Source organism: Sapajus apella, unplaced genomic scaffold (genome assembly GCF_009761245.1).
Source record: "Sapajus apella isolate SASKATOON/1434 unplaced genomic scaffold, GSC_monkey_1.0 scaffold3, whole genome shotgun sequence".
NCBI lineage: Eukaryota > Metazoa > Chordata > Mammalia > Primates > Cebidae > Sapajus > Sapajus apella.
In genome coordinates, this window is record NW_022436943.1 from 46,269,025 (window position 1) to 46,294,805 (window position 25,781).

Genomic DNA, 25,781 nt, shown 5'->3' on the forward strand with positions numbered 1-25,781 from the left:
GGTTTTATTTATGTCTATCTGGTACTTAGCAAATAATCAGATATACATGGGTACCCAATGAATGATTGTCAATTAGATATTTAATATACTCAATATTTAATAGTAACGTGTTCAATGTTTAATAACTATATATATATATAATACATGTAAGTTCTGTATTGACATTTGTACTGTATCAGTCTGTTTTCACAGTGTTGTAATGAGCTGCCTGAGACTAGGTAATTTATAAAGGAAAAAGGTTTAATTGACTCACAGTTCAGCATGGCTGGGGAGGCCTCAGGAAATTTACAGTTATGGTGAAAGGGGAAGCAAGGCACCTTCTTCACAAGGCAGCAGGAAGGAGAAGTGTGAGCAAAGGGGGAAGAGCTACTTATAAAACCATCGGATCTCATGAAAACTCACTATCATGAGAACAGCATGGGGAAAACCACCCCCATGATTCAATTACCACCACCTGGTCTCTTCCTTGACACGTGGGGATTGTGGAGATTACAATTCAAGATGAGATTTGGGTGCGGACAGAAAGCCTAACCATATCAGTACCTATAATGCAACTTCCATTATGCAAGCATTTCTGCTATTAAATGATATATGCATTTCCATAAATCCTGGCATTCTGAAAAATTCAAAAATCGCAGAGATTTGGGAGACAATAAGGTTGCAGCACACGAGTCACAATTCATGCAACTCTGTAACAAACCGCAGTCCTAGTGATGATTATAGCACAGTTAAAATGGCATGCTAAATTTTGAATTAAAAATACATTAGTAACTTGAGGACCTGAGTAACCATAGGGCTGTGTTTTACAAACAAAAAGGGGGAACTCAAAGGCAGGTAGCTAGAGAAGGCTTGAGGCTGCTGAGTTACGGAGGCAGGAGCAGACAGATCTTCATCGGAAGTTGCAGGTACAAGAGGAGTTGCAGGCTTTGCTAAAATGTAGCAGAAAGGAGTGGTCTAACATGGCCTTTGCACAAATATCAGGGAGAAGTGAGCACCAAACTCTTCTAAGACAGCACGTGGCCTTGCTGAGCCAAGAGGAAGAGCATGGAGTCATCTATGGCTTACTACACTCAGCTGTGTCTGGGATCTTTGCATCCAGCTGTTGTTACTTGGTGATGACAAAACATTAATGCACTGGAAACATTTGCCTGAGAGCCAATACTACTTCCACATTTTATGGACATCATTCCACTGTATACCTTAACTTAGCTGAACTATCTTATGGAAGTAAGCACAGTAGAACGAATGACATCTAATGTAACATATGCTCATTGGTAAGAATGCCAGCTGTCTAATTTACATTGAGAAAAGTACTGGCCATGCACCCTGCATGAGTTGTGGACTGTTTTCCTCTTGGTCTGAGAGTCTATTTAGTACACTCACCTTACAAGCAGTGTGTGGAGCAAGAGCATATGGAGTTGGGAGATGCTATTCTAGAATATCATAAATCTGTGCTGTGATGTTCCCTCCTCATCAGGAGCAGCCGGACTACACTGATTGTACCTCTGCGCTTGGAGTCAGAGGATAGTCACCCCAGCCTGTGTGATAACTGTGTGACCTCAGGGAAGTCAGTTAACCTCTCTGTTTTCCCAACTGCAAAATAGGGCTGGTGACATGCACCTTAAAAGTAAGGAGCCGATTAGCTGGTGGATAAAAAGCACTTTCTAAGCTACGAAGGGCTTTGGAGAATGTTGTTCTTCTCACAGGTCAGCGCCTGGAATGCTCAGGTTAGCTTGTCTCCTGGGGTGTCTCCTCCCGCTGGATGGTTAGTTCTAAAGGGCAGTGGGCAAGAGCACTCAACTTCTTGGAATCAAAATAAATTAATCACTGAGATAAACTGCAGAAGCTCAAATTCCCCTGCAGGAAGGAGGTCCAGAATTTTTAACTGGGGAATTTTGCTGGCCCTTTACAAAACTGAAGAGGAGGGGAAGCCTGTGGCCAGTATTCAGGGCCTCCCTCCCTGAGTGCTCTGCCCGATACCCGGGACCATCACTCACCTCCAGGACTCTAGTCACCCACCACCCGTGGCGGGAACCCCTCCCTCAGCCACTCCCGCAAAGCCAGGTCTGTCTGCTCCTTCCCCCAAATGATAGGAAAGGAACACAGGCTTTGGAACCACATGAACATGGCTTTGGGTCAGCCCGACCACTCACCAGCTCCACATCCACGGTGGCCAAGTTGTCACTCTTGGAGCCGGTTTCCCCATGTGGAGAATGGGCTGCAACTTCCTTCCATCCTTGATTAAGAGGATGAGACACCTGCGCTTTGCAGACTTTAACCAGCCCAGGAGTCACCTGGAGGTCTTGTTAAAATGCAGGCTGCTCCCATACCGTAGGGCTTGGTGGGGCCGGGGACTCTGCCTATTCAGCAAGCTCCCAGCTGGTGCGATTGCACCCTGAATAGCAAGACCCCAGCTCAGGCGTATGAGGTGCCCGGCGCGTGGTAAGTACTCAGTCAATAGAATCTGCCACCTGAAGGTTTTCTTTCCCCCAGCCAAAAGGTTCTCCTTTGAAAACAGGAATGGATGAAAAGAGAAAGCTCTGCTCACCGCAGAATTCTTAGGGAAACAAGAAAAAACAAGTTTGGCTTTCAAGGCAGGCTGGGTGTGGGGAGTGAGAACGGTGTGCCCCCTCCATGGCAGCTCCCCAGTTCGGTGGCTACTCCATGCACATGTGCGCTGCAGGTGGCCTCTGCCCTGCTTGGTTAAACCTCTAGGGCTCAGGCCCCAACTTGCCATGCCGCGAACACATCCTCAGAGCCGGGCACGGGCCTTTTTCTTCCAGTTACAGCTCTTCCCAAGGAATTTTCAAAGCACACGGGGTTCGCTTGGCAGGAGTCTCCCAGGATATAAATACGCTTTGGGGGCTTTTGTTTTAAGCACTGCGGTCTCTCTTCGACTTGAGGCCTGAGCACAGAGCTTTCCCCCTTCGCCCTCACCAAAATGCAACCATGAAGGGCCGCTGCCAGGAGGACTCCAGGAGACTCTGAGTGAGGTTAAAGAGAGGCCTCCCGCACCCCTACCCCCGCTGATTTTGCCTTTAATTTTGCTTTTCTGGAAAGCCTGCTTCTCCACAAGCTGCTGACTCATCCAGGGCTAGGGTCTTTTTTTTTTTTTTTTCTTTCTCAGAATCGCCACAAAGCCCAGAGATTTTGAGGTTGGTTTAATGAGCGGCTCAGTCCTCACCATTTCCTTTTCATTCATCTTCCCCACCTCCATCCCAGTCCTCCATTGACTCTGTCCTGCTGGAATAGAGATGGACACCCAATTGCTCTGCCCTGCTTCTGATATTGAGTTTCTATCCTCTGTAGGTCTGGATGCACCGACTGCTCTTGGAGTAAAAAGATTCCCAGGATGTGAGCCACACGGGACTGGTGAGTACTGTCGCATTTGGCAGTGGTGGGGCCTCAGCTGGGTCTCAACAAGTGAAAGGAGAGGGGTGGGAGGGGCAGGGGCAGCTGAGCTCTGGCAGCTCTGAAACTGTATTTCCATGCACATGTACCTAGAAACAGTATAGGGTGGAGAATCTGATGTGAGTCCCTTGGAATCCACTGGGCTCCTGCCAATCCCTCCCCGGGAGCACGAGCCTCAGGTAGCGGGGCTGCCCTCCCTCTGCTCTGATGATGGCAGCTCAAACTCCCCATCCAGAGGGCATGTGCTCAGGAGTGTTTCCAGCAAACCTCTAGCAAGGGCTAGGGAGATATTCTTAAGACAGAGAGGGAGCTACCTGGCTCACACCAGTTGGGAAACCATGGCCCTGAGGAGACAGACAGAAAAGCCACCTTTGCACATTTAAAGGACTGTCACAGGCAGGACAGAGGTGGAAAGCTGTTGACTCCACCTAAGGAAACATTCCTAACAGAAGAGCTATGCAAGAGTGTCGTAGGCAACTTGGGGAGCAGAGTGAGTTCCCTGTCGCTGGCAGAATTCAAGCAGAGATTGGAGAAATATCTGTGGGACATTTCAAAGGGGAGAGTGCAATGTTTTACAGACCCTGTTCCCTGGTGATCTAGAATGCTGTGAGGCACAGGCAGTAGGAGGAGGGAGAGGGTGGAGGGAAAGTCTGAAAGAGGGAAGCTTTTGAACTCAAGCCTGCAAACGCTCAGCACTGCCTCTGTTAGGTGCAGACTCTGCTATAAAATGGTTTGGCAGCCACCAGATGAGATGACCCTCAGGTGTCTCCTACGACTGTTGCCCATTGACTGGCTGTACCTGAAATAATGCCAGACAATGCACACATCATAGGCATGAGCCCAAACACCTGCTGTATGTGGCCGGGGGACAACTCCCAAAGCATGATGGGAGTTCTGCTCAGAGGCTCTGGGGAGCCTCTCCCGTGCCAGGACCACCAGAAGAGCTTCTGACTAGTCATCCCATCAAAGGCCTCGGCCCAAGATCCAGACCACATAGACAAGAGGAAAAGGCACAGGGGAACAGGTGCCAAGACTCACCCACCTCCCACTCCCCGGGGCCCCAGAGAAGGCAAAAGCAGGTGTGGTTCAGGCAGATGGCTTGGCTTCACCAGGAATCGTGGGCCTTTAGGCAGGGGCAGTACCACATACTCCAGTGGACAAAACCTGGCCCACTGAGCGTGAGAAAAATTGCACTCCAGACGCAAATGGGGAAGTTACGCAGGAGGGACACCCATTGCGCTTGGGAGGGTCTGAATAATGAGCACACGGATTCCTTTGTGCTTTGTAACTGGGTCTTCTTCCCCTGGGGTCTGGGTCAGCTGCAACAGTAAATATTTACCAAGGGCCCCTGAGGGCAGGGCTCTGCGGGAGGCCAGAGATGGTGTTTTTCTTTAAGAAACTGACAAGCTGGATGAGAATCGAGTTTGACAGTGGTTGTGCACAGGCTGTATATTCAGCTGAGCCCTGCTAGCTGTCGGCGGGGGCAGGGAAAGAAGGGAGAGGGGAGGGCTGAACTGTGACTTGGCATGTTTTTGGCAAGTCTTTAAGCAGGAGTTGAACTTTGAGGACAGGTGTTGTGTGCTTGTATTCACAGAACCTGGCATGTAGTAGGTGCTCAGTGAATCATTGTCAAATATAGTGATGAGGAGGCAGCCCAGGGAGGCGATGCCTGTGGTTCAGAGGGACCCTGGCGTCAGAATGCCAGTTTCCCGTCCCAGCTCCTCCACTAGCTGTGGGGCCTCATGCTTCAGTCTCCTTCCAAGATGGGGATAGTGGTAGTTCCTACCTCATAGAGTGGTTGGGAGGATTCAATGAGTTAATTCACATGAAGCTGCCAGTCCCTCATGCCAGGACATAGTAAGTGCTCAATAAACATTAGTCCTTATTCTAGATGTAGGACACGAACCCAGCTTAAGGCTCAATGACAGGACAGGAAAAAGCAGTGTAGGTTGGAAGACAGAGCACTGGACTCTGAGTCAGAAACCCTGGCATAGCTGCAGGGCAGGGACGAGGAAACAATCCCTCCTGGTGAGTGCATTCTCTAAGCTGGAGATGCTGTGGAAGGCTGTCAGGGTGGCACTGATTTTCCTCCTGGCTCCCTCTGGTCCCTCCTGGTTGAAAGCAGAGGTGGCTCTGCTATTTATTCCTAGCTGTGGGCTTCCTGGAGAGTGGAGTGACCTCACAGAACACCCCTTTTTCCCAGTGAATGGGAACATCCTTACCATCCTTCTTCCCTCCGGGAAGTAGTGGTGAAGACTGAAAAACACCAGCACAAAAGAAAGATTCTGTTGATACAGATGGAGAATCATTTAAGACCCCAGCTTGGATAGTGTGGTCTCCAGCCTTCCCCAGTGAGGTCTGGCTGTCTCCATGGCTGGAAGACAAATAGCGTATCGCCGGATTCCCACAGTGATGATTCACTCTGCAAAAGGCACTCCCCACCACCCCAGGATTTGGAGCATGTTTCAGATAAAAATTGCATTCGCCCGAAACACTTGTCAGGGTTACATTTCTTACATTGGTGGTAGACTTGGAGCTATGGAATGAGCTTGCTTAGGGGCTTGCCTTTTGGCTCCCTTGCCCCATCTCACCCAGACCCTAGCTGGATAGCAGGATTGTAATGTAAGCCAAATTGTATATGACACAAGGACAGCCCCTATGCCTAGGGGATCTGAAACTATTCTAGTTTCCTTTTCCCATCACCCCCGCCCCGACATCTGTCAGGTGGCCACAGCCTCAATTTCAACTTGGGTAGGAAGGGGGATGGCATGAGGAATGAATTGGTCATGGCTGCCAGGGGCATCGTGCAGAGATGGGTGCTGAGGCATATCCAGGAAAGAGTATTCTGCTTTGGATTACTGATGTCTGCTGAGGAGGCAAGAACTATAGCATTCCTGCCACTTTTGGGCATCCCTAGACAAAACAATTTATTATTTTTTTTTAATTTGTATCGCTCTGCCACCCAAGCTAGAGTGCGGTGGCACCATCTTAGCTCACTGCAACCTCCACCTCCTGGGCTTAAACAATTATCCTGCCTCAGCCTCCCAAGTAGCTGGGATTACAGGCACACACCACCACAGTGGCTATTTTTTATTTTTTTATTTTTATTTTTTTGTATTTTTAGTAGAGATGGCGTTTCACCACGTTGGCCAAGCTGGTCTCGAACCCCTGACCTCAAGTGATCCACCCACCTCAGCCTTCCAAGGGCTGGGATTACAGGCATGAGCCCACTGCACCCAACCCTTAGACAAAACGATTTCTAAGTCTACCTTCCTGCATCATACTTTGTGGTCTTATATTAGCAACCTTGTTGTAAAACAGAGGGACAAGGCATAGCCAGACCTCATTAATCTGGACCACATTAGGAACAACCCAGGTGAGTGAAAAGTCTTCATCCCAGGGTGTTGCTGCATGCAGGTGGGCTTTCTTACCTTTCAGTCCACAGACAACTCAGCCCAGCCCGGCTAACTGGTGCTAATGCAGGAGCCACAGGACCCGTGCTTAGCAGGTCTGACCACGTGGCTGAATGCACCTGACCTATACTTTTATGCCACTTACTCTTTTTGCATGCTTAAGAATAAATATCACTGAAACTCTAACAAAAGCAGTGTGTTTTTTGAAGTAGAAAATCATTCAATGGGCAGCTTTGCTGCTATTTAAAATTGCCAAGGAATTTGAATTAGAGAGACTTTGTACTAGCTGGGAATAAGCTGTTTTTTCCAGAGTTATATGCAGAAGATGAAACAAAATAGTCCAGAATTAGGGTTCCTCTGAGTTTCCTGATCTGTAAAATGGGGAAATAATGCATCTCGCTGGGTTATTTGGGAGAGTAAATGAAATAAAATGTGAAAGAGACGTAGCATACAACCTTGCTTACAAAAGATGGTCAAGAAATGCTATATCTTTTCCCCCGTACCACCTCCCATCTATATTCACACTGAAAGCATAGCTTTTTTCTTGCAATATGTTCAAGAAATGATGTTACAGATAGATTTTTTAAAATAGCATCATACTTTTCAAATGACTCCTGTTGGCTTTTCAGAGGCTCTTCCTTTTTAGTGCTGATGATTCTTCAATGAGCAATGTCTGCTTAAATCTTCAGCCTGAGTTCCTCTGCTCTGGTCTTCTGGGTGGAATAGCTCCAAGGGTCCTGCCACGCATGTGGACGAATGTCTTTGTAACATGATTGAGACTGTTAGTGGGTTTCTTTAGTAGAGACTGAGCCATACGGTGATTCGGCCATTCCACATCTTTCCTTCAACATGGCAAGTGTCCACACCTGAATTCCATTCCCATTGTCGGGAGAGTCAGGACAAGAAAGCTGATCTAACGCCAAATTGACACCATCCATGTGTCAGAAGGATGGGCTTTACTTGTTAATAACAGGTAAGAAGTTTGCATTGAAAATCTTTTTTCATCCTTAGTCTCTGAGACTCTTCAGGAGAAAGATTAAGTTTCCGCCCAAAAAAAAATCAGTCGGGTGCAGTGGCCCATGACTGTAATCCCAGTACTTTGGGAGGCTGAGGCAAGTGGATCACGAAGTCAGGAGATTGAGACCAGCCTGGCCAACACGGTGAAACCCCATCTGTACTAAAGATACAAAAAATTAGCCGGGGTTGGTGGCACGCGCTTGTAATCCCAGCTACTTGGGAGGCTGAGGCAGGAGAATCGCTTGAACCTGGGAGGCAGAGGTTGCAGTGAGCTGAGATCATGCCATTGCACTCCAGCCTGGGCAACAGGACAAGACTCCATCTCCAAAAAAAAAAAAAAATTCAAGGATGGTCTCAGTGGCTCACACCTATAATCTCAGCACTTTAGGAGCCTGAGGAGGGAAGATTGCCTGAGCCCAAGAGTTTGAAGCCAGCCTGAACAGCACAGGGAGACCCTGTCTCTACGAAATATGTTTTAAAAATTAGTCAGACATGGTGGGGCCTGCCTATGGTCCCAGCTACTCAGGAGGCTGAGGCGAGAGAATTGTTTGATACCAGAAGATCAAGGTTGCCGTGTGCTATAACCATACCAGTGCATTTCAGCCTGGGCAACAGAGTGAGACCCTGTCATGGAAAAAAAGAAAAATCAAGACTAATGAAATCCATGTGAAGCAGGGACAGGGACCCGCGTGGCTGGAGGAGCAGCATCCCTCATCACAGAAGCAGAGACTCATTAGGACTCCTGGGTTATTGGCCGAGAGCTGGGGCTCTAAGGCAGGTGACAGACAAAGGCACCTTTATTCTAGCCACCTTGAGCATCGGCCCCCAATCCTCTCTGACCTGTAACCTGGTGAGCTGGGTGACACGACCTTCCTCTTCTCTCTTGTCCTCTCCCCTGAGGCCTAGAGCAGAATTTCTCTGTAGCCTGTTCTCTGCCCTTACCTGAGGGCAGAGTACAGCTTTCTTACCTTTCAGTCCACAAGAACTGAAAGGAACCAGCTGAGAAGCCACCTGCCTCCTTCCCAGGAGAAGGGAGCCAGTGGTCTTCCAAGGCTTCATGGGCAGGGCAGAAAGAGGAAGGTAGCCCCATCCCGCCCTCCCATTGTCCCTTCTGAGGCTCCACTCTGTAGTATGGTGACCCTGTTGTGGATCCCTCTCTTCATCCTCTTTTTTGAGATGAAGTTTTGCTCTGGTCGCTCAGGCTGGAGTGCGGTACCGTGATCTTGGCTCACTGCAACCTCTGCCACCTGGGTTCAAACGATTCTGCCTTAGCCTCCCAAGTACCTCTCTTATCCAGCTTCAAACTCTTCCTTCCTGAAGATGGAGCTGGAGGACACTGTGGGGGCTGGAGAGGAGGTCTTGAGATTCGAGTGCATGGCCAACATAGGCCTCCTTAGAAAGCTGTCACCCAGAGGCCCAGGCAGGGGCATCAGAAGTCGGTGCAGGTCCCGCAGCCTCCTCTGAGGCCCTGGTCTCCTCTCTGAGCATCCGTGGATCTTACAGTAGACACATCCCATGTGAGGCAGTATTGCAGAGTCATTGAGAGTGCACTTTGGAGCCAGACTGGTTCCTCAGTTAGAATCTCAGCTCCACCTTTGCTAGCCCTGTGATTCTAGCAAGTTATCTAACATCTATGTGCTGTGCCTTCCTCAGCTATAAAGTGGGTTCCCTCATAGGGTAGTTATGATGACTAGATGAGTCTCTGGAAGGTGCTTGGGGTAGTGTCCAGAGGAAAAGTGTTAGTGAAAAAGAAAATCAAAAAGTAAATGAACACAGAAGTCAGTATGTCACTGATCACCGGATTGACCTCAGCAAGGTGATAAATTTTCTACCCGCAGAACTGAAGTCTTTCATTCTGCCTGTGGGTTCAGGGAGACTTTCAATTAGACCCTGAAGGAGGGAAAACCCGGGCAGAGGTGGCAGAGGCAGACAAAGCTTGGACATTTGGAGGCTTTGGGAAGTCGGGTTGCTGGAGCAGGTAGCCTCATGGGCAGCACATGGCAGTTGAGATGGGCAAGGTCCAGTATTAGGAGTGGACTCAGTGTAGCTAAGCTAAACCGAAGAAATGAAGAAAGAAGTGAGAGGGCTTCATCCTTCTCTGCAGTCCAGCTAAAACCTGGCCCTAAGTGCCCTGACCTAACCCCCATTCCGTGATATTTCAGAGCTCAAAGTTTCTTGGCCAAGGAAATGCTAACACCTAGAACTCATAGATACCAATACTTAAGTGGGTATTTGATTATATTAGTCAGACTTTTGGTTACAAGATGGAAATCCAATTCAAATTGACATAAGTGTAAAACAAAAAGGCGGTTCGTTCGTGTAATTGAAAAGTCTGAGCTGGCCTGGCTTTGCGCCCAGCTGGATCCCGGCAATGTCTGCAGGCGTCGTGTCTCTCCATCTCTCGGCTCCGCTTTCTTCTGTGTGGGATTTACTCAGACAGGTCCCCCCCCGCCGACAGCCAGCAGCTTTTCTCAGCAACCCCCGTAGAAAGAAGGCTGTGCTTCCAGAGCGATCCTCGCAAATGCCCTGGAATTGGGAGACTCGGGTCACATGTCCGTCCTTAAGCCAACTGCTGGAGCCAAAGGGTGCACAGTGCCAATTGGCCGGGCCTGTGTCATGCACTCCCACTGGGCATTGTGGGACCACATGCACCGAGAACGGGTGGTGAGGGATTGGGGAGAGAGAAGAAACTAAAGCCAAAGTGCCGTATGTACGTCCTGCAGAGCCTTGAGAGCCTTAAGGAAAAGGAGTGACTGTGGCTGTAATTCTCAGAGCAGACTCAGTGGGGAGCATTGAACCTGGGGCTGGCCTTTGTGGTCCAGAACACACGTGAGAGTGAAGGCTGGGCAGGGAAACATTTTCACAGAAGTGATAGTCTACATGCAGGTCTCCCTCTGTAGCACGCTAACCCCACAATACTGTAATTACATGCAGATGTGTCCTCTCCCCGCAGGGACTGGGGCCGTGTCCTCTGCATGCTTCCATTTCTCTCCACTCCCCTGTAGCCCCTGGGCTGATGCCTGCCTGTACCTGGCCCCTGCACAGCACTCAGGAGGTGGTCACTGGTGGAGCAGCATCAGAGTGGGCATGCCAAGGAATCCTCCTCCTGCAGCCGATGCAGGATGCCATCTTTGCTTCAGGCGATGCTCCCACTCTGGTGAGTTCCCTGGTTTGTATTCCAGACGACAGTGTATTAGATCTGATTGCTGCTTTAACAAATTCCCGCAAGCTTAGGCTTAACACCAATTTATCATCTTACAGTGCTGGAGGTCGTAGTCCAAAATGGGTCTCACTGAGCTGAAGGTGACAAAGTATTGACAAAGTACATTCCCTTCTGGAAGCTCTCAGGGAGAATCCATCTTCTTGCTTTCCAGCTTCTGGAGGCCTCCCGAACTGCTTAGCTCAGGGCCCCCTTCCATCTTCAAAGCCAGCAAAGGATGGTTGAGTTTTTCTCATGCTATAGAACATGAGAGCATGCAGTTTCTCAGACTCTGACGTTCATCGGCTCCCTACATCTTTAAAGGACTCTTAGGATTACCTTGCACCTATCCTGATAATCCAGAATAATCTGTTTATCTTAAGGTCAGATGATTAGCAACCTTAATTCCACCTGCAATCTTGTTTTTTTTGGACTAGTCAAGTGCAGTAGTGAAAAGGGGAAAAGAGTAGACAAGGAGTTCGATCTGTAACTGACTGAAAAATCCATTGAGAAAACTGACTACCTTCGAATCAGACTTCACCTACAATCTTCATTCCTCTTTGCCATTTAACTTAAAATATTCGCAGGTTCCAGGGATTAGGGCATGGTATCTTTGGGGGTCCATTACTCCGCCCACCACAGCTATCGTTATAACCATCAGTTCTAATATTTATCCAGCACTCAATACCATTTGCTAAGTCCTTTACAAGAGTTTTGTTCTTGTCACCCAGACTGGAATGCAATGGCACAATCTCAGCTCACTGCCACCTCCACCTCCTGAGGTTCAAGTAATTCTCCTGCCTCAGCTTCCCGAGTAGCTGGGATTATAGGCTTGCGCCACCACACCCAGCTAATTTTGTATTTTTAGTAGAGATGGGATTTCGCCATGTTGGCCAGGCTGGTCTGGAACTGCTGACCTCAAGGGATCCACCCACCTCAGCCTCCCAAAGTGCTGGGATTACAGGCGTGAGCCATGCAGCCATTTAATCTTCATAACCACCAGGAGGTACAGTAAACATCTCCATTTTACCACTGAGAAAACGGAGGTACCTAAAAGCCAATTATCTCCCGGAGAATATCCACAGACCCAGTAAACAGTAGATCACGGTTCTGCCAGACCCTAAGGTCTGAGCTTCTAGCTGGAGAGTCAGCTGATAGAGGATGTCAGGAGACTCAGAATAGAAGAAAATGGAGATTCTTTTCTACGTTCGCAGAGGGGGATGGGGCAGTGGCAACGTTCTCAGGTGCCAGACCACCCACGTGGGTTTATGTCCCAGCTCTATCCCTTACTAGAAATGTGACCTTGGGCGGGTCACCCCACCTCTGTATGCCTCCCTTTCCTTGACTGTAAAATGAGCAGACAAGGCTATAGTGAATCATGGCTGGTTTTATTTTTATTTTTAAAGTCAAACAAATTCCTGGATCCAGATTTCTCTCTTTTATGCATATCTTCAACCTGCTTTTAGAGCAAGGAAAACCCATATATACATCTCCTTTTACTTTGCCTTCCTTTTCTCCTGTCTTTACTCAGAAGGCAGCAGGGCAGGGACCAGCCAGCTATGCCTGTCTCTGCGTGGCCTGTGGGCTAAGGATGGTATTATATTTTTAAAGGGTTGTAAAAAACAAGAGGAACAAGATGTGACAGAGGTTGCATGTGACCCACAAAGCCTAAAATATTTACCGTCTGACGCTTTACAGAAAACGTTTGCTGACCTTAGAAAGAACATGGGCGGTAGTGTCAGCCAGACCTGGGTTTTGGTGCTATACTGGATGGTAAGGACTCAGTTGGACCTTTGGGTCATGAAAGCACCTTGGGGTCTTCCCACAGTGGTGGCTTTCATAGCACTGTAGCAACAGCAGCAGCGCCGGTAGCACTGGCAAGTGCAGTAGTAGTAGACGTGATGTTGGTATTTACTGAGCATCATCTTCCTTAATCCCCTCAACAATCCTCTGTGATAAACATGGCTATGAGCCCCTTTTACTTGTGTGGAAACAGAAGCTGTCGAGGGAGTGGGTCCCCCACCCATGGTTACACAGTGAGATGGGACAGAGCCAGGACTGGAACCTAGGCAGCCTGACTCTAAATCTTTCTACATTGCCTCCCTGTCGTTGCCATCAGCTCTCCCTTCAGGCAAGATAAATCTTTGCCTTCCCTGTTTTCTTCCCCGACCCCTTTTCCCTAATTCTCTGGCAAAATTCATTTTCACTGTAAAAGGGCAACTGAAAAATAGAAGAGCTTTCAAAACAGCTCTGACACAGACATCTATAATTTTGGTTTTGGCATTCATCCATCCGTCTCATTCATCCATCCATCCCTCCACCCACCCATCCATCTATCCACCCATCCATCTATCCACCCACCCATCACTCCATCCCTCACCCACCCATCCTACCCACCTACCCACTCATCCATCCATCTCCCCGCCCCATCCTTCCCTGCCTCCTCCATCCATCCATCACAACACAGCCCCAGGAACTCATAAGAACTCACATCTTTGACACTGACAACCAACCTGGGCAAACCCAAGCCCCTGGGTCCTCCAAATTCATTGTTACCAGGAAACACGGAGGGAAGCTCATTAAACAGTACCAAGTACTTGATTAATATTCTGCAATTCGGGCAGCACCAGGCTATTTCAGTGCCCCCTCCCCTTACCCAGTTACCATGACAATATTATTTTAACAAACAGCTCCTTAATATTTAATGAAAATTATGCTCCTGACAGACAAGCAGAAGAGCAACTGAACTACAAAGGGCTTAGAGGGTCTGCCAGGACATTTTTGCATGAAGCCATCAGTTTCCCCCAATTCCCGGATGCTATTTGTTGCCAGAAAAATGCAAGTGTTCTGGAGGCTGGGTGCCAACATGATGCCAGGCCTTGGTTACACGCAGCAATTGAGGGTTGTCACTTTTTTAATGCAGAATGTCACAACGGCTCCATGAGGACGGGGTAGCGTGATAGCATTATTAAACACTCCTTTGTACACCGATCTGCTAATTTCATCCCTGCTCGCCTGCGGCTGCTGAAAGCCTTGTTTCATGAGGCAGCTTCCTGTGTCTTGAATCGAGCCGGATTGGAAGACTGGGTGTAGAGAGACCTTGCCTGTGTGCACCAGGGTGAGAAGGAGCCCATCTTTCCTCTGCAAGGAGCCATCTGTCCTACCCAGTCAGTTCAGCAACAAGCAGATGCAGGGACTGGGGGACCCAGGCCTCTGCCCTCAAGAGGGTGAATGTCAAGAGAGAAAAGGCCACAGACGTACTGACCGCTCTGTGGCAACCTCCATCACTAGGTTGACAGGCTTATGTGTCAGGCACTGTGCTACGCACTTGAAAGCAAAAATTCACGACACATCCCAGATCCCCAATGAAAAAGATGAGTGAATAACTGTAACAAAGTGGAGAGAGGATGGCAGGGGCAGTGGGTGGCCTATTAACTCTGTGACCTTGGGTAACTTAACCTCCCTGTGCCTCAATTTTCTCATCCATATATTGGGGATAATAACACTATCTACATTAACCATTGCCGTGAGGTTTAAAATGAAATAAACACATAAGAAGCACTAGGACAGTACACAAAATACTTAAAACAGTGGGTACATGGTAAGCAGTAAATAAATGCTAGCTAGGACTGTAAGTCCCCATGGTACCATGCATACGATTATAATAACGGCTAACACGTAGTAAGTGTTTACTCCACCCCGGGCACTGTGCAAAGTGTTGGAGTGGTACTACATCTTTTAAGCTTCACAGGCAACCCTATGAGATAGAGACCATATCATCATCATCCTCACCTTGCAAATGACGAAACAGGCTCTGAGGGTTTGGAGAACTTGCGCTATGGTCCTGAGGCTGGGAAGAGGGGATTTGAATCCAGCTTTATCTGGATTTGCTGCCTCATTGAAACACGAACTACAGTATCACAAAAAGCACACAAATGGTGGTGCTCTGGGAACACGGGGACCTCACTGGTGGGGACGGGGAGGGCTGTCCAGTGGAAGTGGCTGCAGGTGCCTTGAAGGCCCATGCGTCTTCCTGGACAGAGAGGATGGGACTGGAAAGTGGAAGAGCAACTTTTTTTTTTTTTTTTTGAGACAGAGTCTCACTCTGTTACCCAGGCTGGAGCACTGTGGCACAATCTCAGCTCATTGCAGCCTCCGCCTCTTGGGTTCAAGTGATTCTCCTGCCTCAGCCTCCTAAGTATCTGGGACTACAGGTGCACACCACCACACCTGGCTAATTTTTGTATTTTTAGTAGAGACGGGGTTTCACTGTGTTGGCCAGAATGGTCTCAATCTCCTGACCTCATGATCCACCTGCCTTTGCCTCCCAAAGTGCTGGGATTACAGGCATGAGCCACTGCACCTGGCAGTGGAGGAGCAGTTCTAAGAAGGAGGACTTGGGGGAGCTAAGACCTGGAGGAGGGGAACTATGAGCTGCAATTGGAGAAGGAAGCACGATCTGATTTGATTGACTCTTCCACAGGCAGGTTCTTGGTACCGAGTGGGAGCTTATCTTAAACAAATATGACCTATTTATTTAAAATATACATTACATTTTTATTTAAATAGATTGGAAGAGGAAGAGTGGGACATAAGGGGGAGAGTAAAGCTTGTAGAGATTTCCATTCCCTCCTATCAGGATTTCATTGTGTGGACTAGTATGAGAATGTCTATAACAGTTCTGTGTGTGCGTGTGTGTTTCAAATAAAAACATTTCTTACCAGTACCTCCAGAAGCAAAGATAGAGGCAAAGAAAGAAAGCTTGAACAGTGTAGCAAAAGACAATCAAAGTCATGGTATGTTATATTTAAAAATATATGTGTTTGTGTGTGTATGTGTATCAGCTGCTTATTGCCACAATAGTGCTTCATGGCAACGGCCCATAGACCTCAGTGGTGAAAAAGAAGTGACGCTTATTTAGCACAATCGTCTACAGGGTTCAGTTGATCTCAGCTTGGGTTGGGATTGCTCACATACCTAGGTCAGTGAGGGGGTCCTGCCAATCTTAGCTGGGTTCACCTATATCTTAGGGAGTTTTCTGGGTGTTTGCTGATCTAAGATGACCTCCAATGGGATGATAGGGGTGAGTTGACAGCTTCACACATCATTCACCCTCCAGCAGTCTCACTCATGGCAGAGGAGTGAGGGGTCCTCTTGCAGAAAGGTACAAGAGCTTTTTCAGGTCTTGGCTTGTATCACATCCTTATTATCCAACGAACCAAAGCAAATTACATTCCTGAGAGTCGGTGTGTGCGGTGCGGGGAGCGTGGGAACTCTACAAGGTGACATGTCAAAAGGCAGGAATACAGAGAAAGGTAAAGCACTGGGACTGTTACTACTACCAGTAACTTGTTTCTGGAAGTCCACCTGATGAAACCTTCAAGCCACATGGGGGAGTCCTCAAAGTCCCATGTCTTTGGGATATTCATGTAATTTCTTCTGCTCTAAGAACCGTGAGGTGAACTTGACCTCAAAGTGAGACCTTGACCCGGGGCTTTTAAATCAGTATCTGTGTCTTTCACACCACACCTGATCCCTGACCCAAAGTGTCTACAGAGACAAATGGATCCCATCATTAGAGGAATGGGGACCTGCCGTGCTCTCCACAGTGCCACGGTTGGATGTGTTGCTTCTCCTAAGCAGCTTCCCTGCAGAGCAGCACGGCACAGCCTCAGAACCCAAGGTTAGCCTCGTGCCTCTCAGCAGAATCTGTTACCCAAGGTTTCCTGAAAGATAGTCTGCCTAGAAATGGAGCTCAAATGAAAGAAAGGCCTAAGGTTTTTTGTTGTTGTTGTTTATAATTCTGCATTTTTTCCCCATAGTAGCCCAATACTTTGGGTTTAGTTCATACTTGATACTTTCTACAACAAACACTAGCATTATTCCCATTTCAAAGATGAAGAAAGTGAGGCCCAGTTTAAGTGACTGCCTCAGAGTGGCAAAGGCAGATGTTACCCCAGCCCTATTTCTGTCTCTACCACCATCAATCTCTAATTTGGCCCTCGGGCCACTTTCCCACACACTCTTAAGACTGTGCTCAAATCCTGATTCTGTTTCCTGCTGACCTGCGGCCTTGGGTATATCACTTGCCCTCTCTGAGTTTCTGGAGAAAATCTTACCTTCCCGATAGTGTTGTTATGAGGACGAAACTTAGGGACTAAGAATCCTGAGTGCTGCCCTGCGGTTTGGAATGTACCTAGCACTATCCCATTTAATCCTTAAAACAACATGAGAGAGGTACTGTTGTTACCTCTTTTTTTTTTTTTTTGAGATGGAGTCTCACTCTGTCATCCAGGCTGGAGTACAATGGTACGATCTTGGCTCACTGCAACCTCCGCCTCCCAGGCGCAAGTGTTTTGCCTGCCTCAGCCTCCCAAGTACCTGGGACTACAGGTGCCCACCACCATGCCTGGCTAATTTTTTTGTGTTTTTAGTAGAGATGAGGTTTTGCCATGTTGGCCAGGCTAGTCTCAAGCTCCTGGCCTCTGGTGATCCACCTGCCTCAGCCTCCCAAAGTGCTGGGATTACAGGCATGAGCCACCACACCTGGCCATGATCTCATTTTCATAGGTAGGAACCTGAGGCTGGTGACACGGAGTGACTTCCAGCGGTCCCCCCGTGGTGGGGCTAGGACTCAGAAGCAGGCTATCTTGTCCAGAGCGTGTACACTCTGCCCTCTTCCCTCCTTCCTGTAGAAAGGCTCAGCAAGGACGCCAGAAATACTCTCTACCCTTGTCTCTTTGGAACCTTGAGATAGGGATGCTCATGAGGGGCCAGGCACTGTGGCTCACACCTGCAATCCTAACACGTTGGGAGGCAGAGGTGGGCAGATCACCTGAGGTCAGGAGTTCCAGACCAGCTTGAGCAACATGATAAAACCCCGTCTCTACTAAAAATGCAAAAATTAGCCAAGCATGGTGGTACACACCTGTAATCCCAGCTATTCAGGAGGCCGAGGCAGGAGAATCACTTGAACCTGGGAGGCAGACGTTGCAGCGAGCTGAGATCGTGCCACTGCACTCCAGCCTGGGCAACAGAGTGAGACTCCACCTCAAAATTTAAAAAGAGAGAGAGAGATGCTTGTGAGCAAGAACATGCCACAGCGGAAGTCCAGGTAACACCCTGGACATTACCCTAAAGAGCATCTAAAACAGATGCTGCCCAGTCACCCCATCACTTACAATAGGAAGTCAAGTTAGAGAACCCTGAGTTCTCGGTGGTTCACGCCTGTAACCCCAGCATTTTGGGAGGCTGAGGCGGGCAGATCACGAGGTCAGGAGTTCGAAAGAACCCTGAGTTTATGTCCCAAGAAACCACAGGAGAAAAGAAGCCCAGGGTTTCAGTGCAGTGAACCTGAATGCCCGACAAAGCAGTGGCATCATCTCTCCGAGTCCTAATACTTGATTAATGCCCAGTGACCTATGTGACCGAGTGCCTGATATGGATGGGATATCACTGACAGATCATTTGCTGGGAATGAGAGTGTGGCTGCGGGATCCATGCGGGAGCACTCAGGCCCTCCCCCCTCATCCTGAGGCATCAGTATCTATAAAGTTTCTCTAAGCACCTGGACATTGGAGCCTTTTAACTCCTGGAGGGAGGTCATAGTGCAGATGAGGGTCTGTATTTTACAGATAAGAAAACTAAGGAGGTAAAGGCTGATACTAAATTAAAGTTCTATTTCTTTGTCTTTGATCAAAATCTTAGGTTCGTATTTGTGGCCCACCATTTACCATCGGTGAGACCTTGGGCAAGTTATTGACTTCTCTGTGCCTCCATTTTATCCTCTGTAAAATGGGGATAATTGTATTTACCTCTTAGAGTGGTTATGAGAATTAAATAAATTAATCCATGTAGTTGCACTTAGAACAGTATCTGGAATAAACATAGGAAGCGTTTGGTAAATGTTAGCAATTTAACATTACTGTGTGCATTTTAATCATATGTAGAAATGGAGTAAAACTTGATAAATGTAGTTTGTGGCATGGAGGTGAAATCACAAAAGGCATGTCGCAATGAAAACATTTACGGGTCCATTGGAATAGATGGCTTGCCCGAGCTCACCCTGCAGGTGACGGACCACATAGGGGCTAGAAGCCAGCTTCCCTGATTCCAAGATCCATACCCTTTCTTCTTTTCCAAGCTACCTGACTTACTGAGAAGGGGTTTCTGTTTTATCCCTAAATCAAGCCACTGCATGACTCTCACTATCCAAAAGTACCTGCATTCATGTGGACACCCCCATTTCCTTAAAACTTTCAACCAGCGAATTTCATGGCACTGTGCACCCAGATTTGCATTAACCATGCAAGAAGGATACAGTTTGTTTCTAAGAACACTTAATTAAGCACTCGGTTTAATTAATTCAAATCAGCCTCTCTCCCTGCTCCGAAGTTCCCGCCCCACCAAAAGAGAGGGCTGCTTTAAGTAGAGTCCCTCGCTGGAAGTTCTGATTTTAGCAGTTTCTAATCAGACTCAAAATTGCTAGCTCGTTGTCTCAATCTGCCCCTGAGATACCAACCTTCCCTGTGTGATTAATCTCCCCTTGCTTTGGCCACGTTTCAAACATAGACAAGCATCACACTGCAGTTTATCATGTTGTGGTTATTGTTCGTGAATGGAGTGAATCGAGACAATAGCCTTTATTTGCATTGTTCTTCAAGCACCCACCCCACATGTACACACACACACACACACACACACACACACACTTCTCTCTTATTTCCCAAGCCAGTGGATAAGCTTTGCCCTTCCGCAGTCACCATGACTGTGGGCCTTTGCCTCTATTCTCAAGAATCTTTATGAATATTTTTGCAAGTTTTTTCTTCTTCTCTCTAAAGAATAGTGACCCACCCCAAACTTGACAATAATGAAATATACGGAATTGGACCTTTGGTCCCCTAGACTTTCTCCCTTCCCTTCCAAGTTCCCAGAAACGACAGCAGCTCTGGCTACCTCCTGAGCACTCCTCACCCACCCTGGTACAGACGCCACCTGAGTGGTCTGCCCACGCCCAGCTTTGGGGCTTACAGTCTTTCCATCACACCCCAGACAGGGTTATCTTTTAAAAATACAGACCAAGAGGCTAGGCACAGTGGCTCATGCCTGTAATCCCAGCACTCTGGGAGGCCAAGGCGGGAGGATCAGTTGAGGCCAGAAGCTCAAGACCAGCCTAGCCAACATGATGAAACCCCATCTCTACTGAAAATACAAAACTTAGCTGGGTGTGGTGGCGCACATCTGTAATCCCGGCTACTCGGCAGGCTGAGGTAGGAGAATCACTTGAACCTGAGAAGCGGAAGTTGCAGTGAGCCAAGATGGCACCACCACACTCCAGCCTGGGCAGCAGAGTGAGACTCTGTCCCAAAACAAACAAACAAAAAATCACATCACTCCCAGGGATTGTAACCATCTGAGAGCTTCTCATTGCACTTGGCCTGATGTCTACACTTCTTTCTCTGGCTAACCAAACCCCCCAAGACCTCGCCTCGCCCTTCCTCTCCACCCTCGTTTCCTCCGACACCCCCTCATCTGCTATGCAGCAACCATGCAAGCTTTCTCTTATTCTTCAGATACACCAAGCTGGGCTCCACCTTATGGTTTTGCATTTGCTGTTCCCTATGTGTGCAGTGTTCGGCCTGAGCCCGGGTTCCCTGGAAAACAGAGGCTGACACCACACTCATAGCACCTGATGGGTGGAGGAGATGGAGGTGGGAAGGGGATGTGTAATCCCAGACAGCAGCAGGAGTGAGGGAGAAGGGAAGCAAGAGAGAGAAAACAAAGCCTGCAAATACATGACTCAGCTGACCCATCACTTCTTGAGAAACTCTAGCCAGTTGCTCTGACACATGGGATTCTTTGGAGCGGCAATATGGAATATACTTATACCATAATGCAACATATGTATTCCCCAAACCATCATACTATGCAGAATCGCACTTTACAAATCACAGGGCTTATGGGGAAAATGTGGTTAGGGACACGATACTAGGAAAAAAACAATAAAGCAGTAGCATAGTTTTACACATCACATATGGTTCAGAAATATACAAACAGTACAGTAAATACGGTACTTCACCTTGCAGCAAGAAAGACCCATTTGTGGGTGGAACCAAATGTCAGAAAGGTTTCAGCTTGTGAGTTTCTGTGAAGTTGTGGAAAGTGGCTGAAATCAGATGAACATTGTAACACCAGGTGTGGATGGGTTTGGCTCATAATGCATGATGTAAATTGAGGTGGCTGGTAGACATTTGAGATAAATATGTGTGTGCATTTTGTGTGGAGTCATGTGCCACTTAATGACAGGAATACACTCTAAGGAATGCATTATTGGCCAGGTGTAGTGGTTCATGCCTGTAATCCCAGCACTTTGGGAGGCTGAGGCGGGAGGATCATGAGGTCAGGAGTTAGAGACCAGCCTAGCCAATATGGTAAAACCCTGTCTCTACTAAAAATACAAAAATTAGCTGGGTGTGGAGGTGCTTGCCTGTAATTCCAGCTACTCGGGAGGCTGAGGCAGGAGAATCATTTGAACCTGGGAGGTGGAGGTTGCAGTGAGCTGAGATCGAGCCACTGCACTGGCAACAGGGGCGAGACTCTATTTCAAAAAAAACGAAAAAGAAATGCATTATTAGGCCATTATTAGCGAACATTATAGAGCGAACTCACAAACCTCGATGGTATAATCAACTACACACTTAGACTGTGTAGTATAGCCTATTGCTACTAGGCTACAGACCTAGTAGAGCATATTGCTGTTCTAAATACCGCAGGCAACTGTAACACAGTGATAACTACTTGTGTGTCTAAACATATCTAAGTATTTTAAAGGTACAGTCAAAATACAGTATCGTAATCGTAGGAGACCACAGTACACGTGATCTGTCATTGACTGAAGTGCTGCTATGTGGAGCGTGACTGTTTTCCTATATGACTCCTTTCAGTCGGATATAGTTTTCTGTGCTCACCTACTGTTTCTCACTGATAAAGTTGGACACAAGCAAATGCAAGATTCATGGTATAGTCAACTTGTTTTCTTATTTGTCAGTCACGTTGGAACAGATTTTTCAAGCATGCATTACAGCAGAATTGACAGTGCTGTGTCTCAGAGGAAAGTTCATCGGGGCGGAAAGAGGGAGGAGTTTGTCAGCTCTTCCCTTTTGTGCTTCTCGCTGTGGTCACAGAGCCCCCCCCACCAGCACTACCTTGCCTTCACATGGAGGAGCCAGGGCCCTTGAGTCAGTCAGAACCTGAGCACAGAAGCAGCAGCAACTCCCTTTTTGTGGGTGTCCACTGGCCACAGAAGCCTGGTCTTCACCGAGGGGAAGGGGTGACGGAGGAAACTGGTGGAATCAGGAGCACATGGTGGAAATGCAGGGTGCAGGGGCCAAGCAGACCTGCGGGAGCACATGCGCCCGGGCCAGACGGCCCCTTTTAGGAGCCTTACATGTCCCGCTTCCAGTCCTTCAGAATTCTACTTAAGGAAAATCCTTCAGAAGATGGAGGCAAGTGCCAGAAACAAGGTGGTAGCAACACCGCAAAACTCATCCATGCGGCTTTGGAATTTCCAAAAAAAATGGGAAGCCATAGGAGCCGGGGAGTGATGTGATCTGATTTACATTTTTTAAATATTGCGCTGGGGCAGTGTAAAAAGATGGATTGTTGGAGAACCAATGTCAAAGCAGAAGACTAGGCAAGAGGTGATGCTAGCTTAGACCAGCACTAGATGAGCAGGGCTGGGGAGACACAGTTAGATGCAGGATATATTCTTCAGGAGGAGCCAACATGGAGCTGCTGATGGATAAACCAGGGTGAGTGCCAGAGCCCACTGCGGCCTGTCAGGACTTCACTGGCGAGACCTTTCTGGCTGATGCAAAAGTCACTGGATTGCAGTCAGGAGACAGGCCTCAGCTAGAAGAATGATCTTTAGCAAGTCAGTGAAAGCTTAAACTCATCAACAGGTGGAATTTGTCATCTTGAGAGGAACCGGCCAGAGGCCAGTCTGCGTGTGTCAGCATTTGGTTGTGATCAAAGCAGACACACCGAGCAAGAGTGAAATGGAGGGAGACGTCAGGGGATGGTGGGTACCCCCACTCTGCCTTGTAAAGAAAAGGCCCTCTCCTAGAGCATGGGAGTTTTGGAGTTTTGGGGTGGCACAGAAATTTCTCATCATAACAGCAGTGACAATAACAAAATATTTAACAGTGTTTCTCAGTAGTGGGTTGGGTGACCGCGAGAGATCCCTTTTACCTCCAAGGGGACATGAGGCAATGTCTAGAGACATCTTTTTTTGTCACAGTTTGAGGCAGGGTTGCTACTGGCATCCAGTGGTTGAAGGATGCATTAAGCTAAGCCTTCTACGCCACACAACGGACCCCCTCAAATAAGAGTTATCTGGCCCAAAATATCAGTTCTGCCAAGGTTGAGAGACCCTTGAGAATATCATAAACATTCAACATTGCAGGAATGGGTAACTCCTTTGAAGCCTGCTGCAGAAGCCCATAGCCTATGGCACTGGCTGTGTGGCCTAGTGGGCTCTGCCAGTGTCTATGCCTGATCCACACCTTGCTTTCTCTATATATTTGGGAGGCATTAATGAAGAATTGAGTACACTTACATTTGGGTCAGGGTTTTTGGAAGGCTTCCAATTCAGGAAAAAAAAAAAAAAAAGAAAAATATACCAAAATGCCAGTAAAAGTTAGGTAATATGTGCTAAAAATTAGAAGCAACCAGAATACCCTTCAGTAGGTGAATGGATGAACACACTGGGACATCTCCATCCAGTGGGGTGTTATTCAGCCATGAAAAGAAAAGAGCTGTCAAGCCAAGAAAAGGCACGGAGAAACCTTCAGTGCATATTGCTAAGTGAAAGACGCCAATCTAAAAAGGCTAGATGCTGTATGATTCTAACTATATAACATCCTGGCAAAGGCAAAAATATGTAGACAGTCAAAAGATCAGTATTGCCAAGAGTTCAGGAGGAGGGATGAATAGACTGAGGACAAAAGATTTTTAGGGCAGTGAAACTGTTCTATGTGATGCTGTAACAGTGAATACAGGCCACTGTGCATTTGTTCAAACCCATAGAACTGTACATCACAGGGGTGAACTGTCATGTAATCCATGGACTTAGGTTAATAATAATGTATCAGTATTGCTTCATCAGTTGTAACAAATGTACCCTACCAATGCCAGATATTCATAATAAAGGAAACCAGGAAAAGAAGGGGAGAGGAGGGATGTGGAACCCCTCTGTACTTCCTGCCCATTTTTTTCTGTAGACCTAAAACCACTCTAAAAATCAAAGTCAATTAATTTTTTTAAGTTATGTGATATGACAGAATTAACAAAATTATTGTAGTCATCATAATAGCCAACACTTATTGAGTACTTCCAAAGAGGCGAACACATAATAGAAATTACTGTTGGAGAAGTTGTAACAGAACTAAGAAGGAGGAACAGCTCTTCCTTAATGAGCACTTCCTCAGGTCCAAGCAGACAAATATTTGAGCCTTTTATATTTGGTCTGCACCACTGCCCAACAAGCAAGGCCCTATTAGAGTCTTTATTTTATAAGACAAAAGATGAAGGCTCAGAGAGGTTAAAGTCGTGTGCCCAGAGTCACAGAGCATCAGAGGCAGGATTTGAACCAGATCTAATTGACTGCAGGGCTCGTACCTGACACTGTGCTCTCACACTGTGTGTGTGTGTGTGTGTGTGTGTGTGTGTGTGTGTGTGTGTGTGTATACATGAGTGAGTTAGGAGTGTGGGAGTGAGTGTAAAGTCCCTTGAGTGGGAATGTGGGGGTGTGAGCACATGTGAGTGTGTGACACAGAGGGAGATGGAGTGGTGATTCATGAGTGTGGGCGAAAAGAAGAAATAAACTTCGGCTGGGTGTGGTGGCTCATGCCTGTAATCCCAGCACTTTGGGAGGCCAATTGGGTGGATCACTAAATGTCAGGAGTTCAAGACCAGCCTGACCAACATGGTGAAACCCTGTCTCTAAAAACGCAAAAAAAAAAAAAATTGCTGGGCATGGTGACAGGCACCTGTAATCTCAGCTACTCAGGAGGCTGAGGCAGGAGAATAGCTTGAACCTGGGAGGCAGGGGTTGCAGTGAGCCAAGATCATGGCACTGCACTGCAGCCTGGGCAATAGAGCAAGACTCTGTCTCAAAAAAAAAAAAATAAAACAGGGAAAGAAATGTCAAAAATGAAAAAACATATACATACATACAAATGTATATATATATAAGATAGATATGTTGGTGCAAAAGTAATTGCAGTTTTTGCAATTACTTTTCTTTGCAAAAGTGTACTAAAAATTAGAAGTAACCAAATAAAAGAAAAGAAAATGGAAAACTGGAAGTGGTAGAAGGAGTCCCTGGCAAAGGGCAAGGAGCCACGTGGCCTGGAGCTGCCTGGAATTGCAGGCCTGGGCCTTGGGCTGAGGAAGGTTTTCCCAGATGGTCCCTGTCCTGCTTCCCCCACTCCCCATGCCCCGCCCTGCGTCTGGGTCTCTTCCTGTGGGTGTTGCCACCCTCTGCCGTGCTTGCCGGCCAGGGCTCATCAGGGGACAGTGTGCAGCAGTGACCCAGGCTGACCAGTGTTTGCACTGGGCTCTGGCCAGCCCGAGAGCTGTACTGCAGCCGGCCTCCTGCCGTGGGTGGTCCTGGATTACTTCTCTCTACTTCCCAGGTTGTCTAGAGGGTTCCAAGCCACACAGCAGGAGCCCCCTAGCCA

At 47.7% G+C, this 25,781-nt stretch overlaps 1 protein-coding gene across 2 annotated transcripts in view; it reads left to right on the forward strand.

The window, feature by feature from the left end:
- The window catches only part of ZHX2 (zinc fingers and homeoboxes 2), a 191,314-nt gene that overhangs the window by 76,290 nt on the left and 89,243 nt on the right, over positions 1-25,781 (forward strand). Inside the window, exons 1-2 of one of the 2 annotated variants that reach the window (XM_032252822.1) lie at positions 472-3,155; positions 3,310-3,372. The gene's annotated coding sequence lies outside the window, so the exon portion shown is untranslated. Of the gene's footprint in view, positions 1-471; positions 3,156-3,309; positions 3,373-25,781 lie in introns of those variants that run through there. The other variant, XM_032252815.1, reaches the window with a different exon arrangement.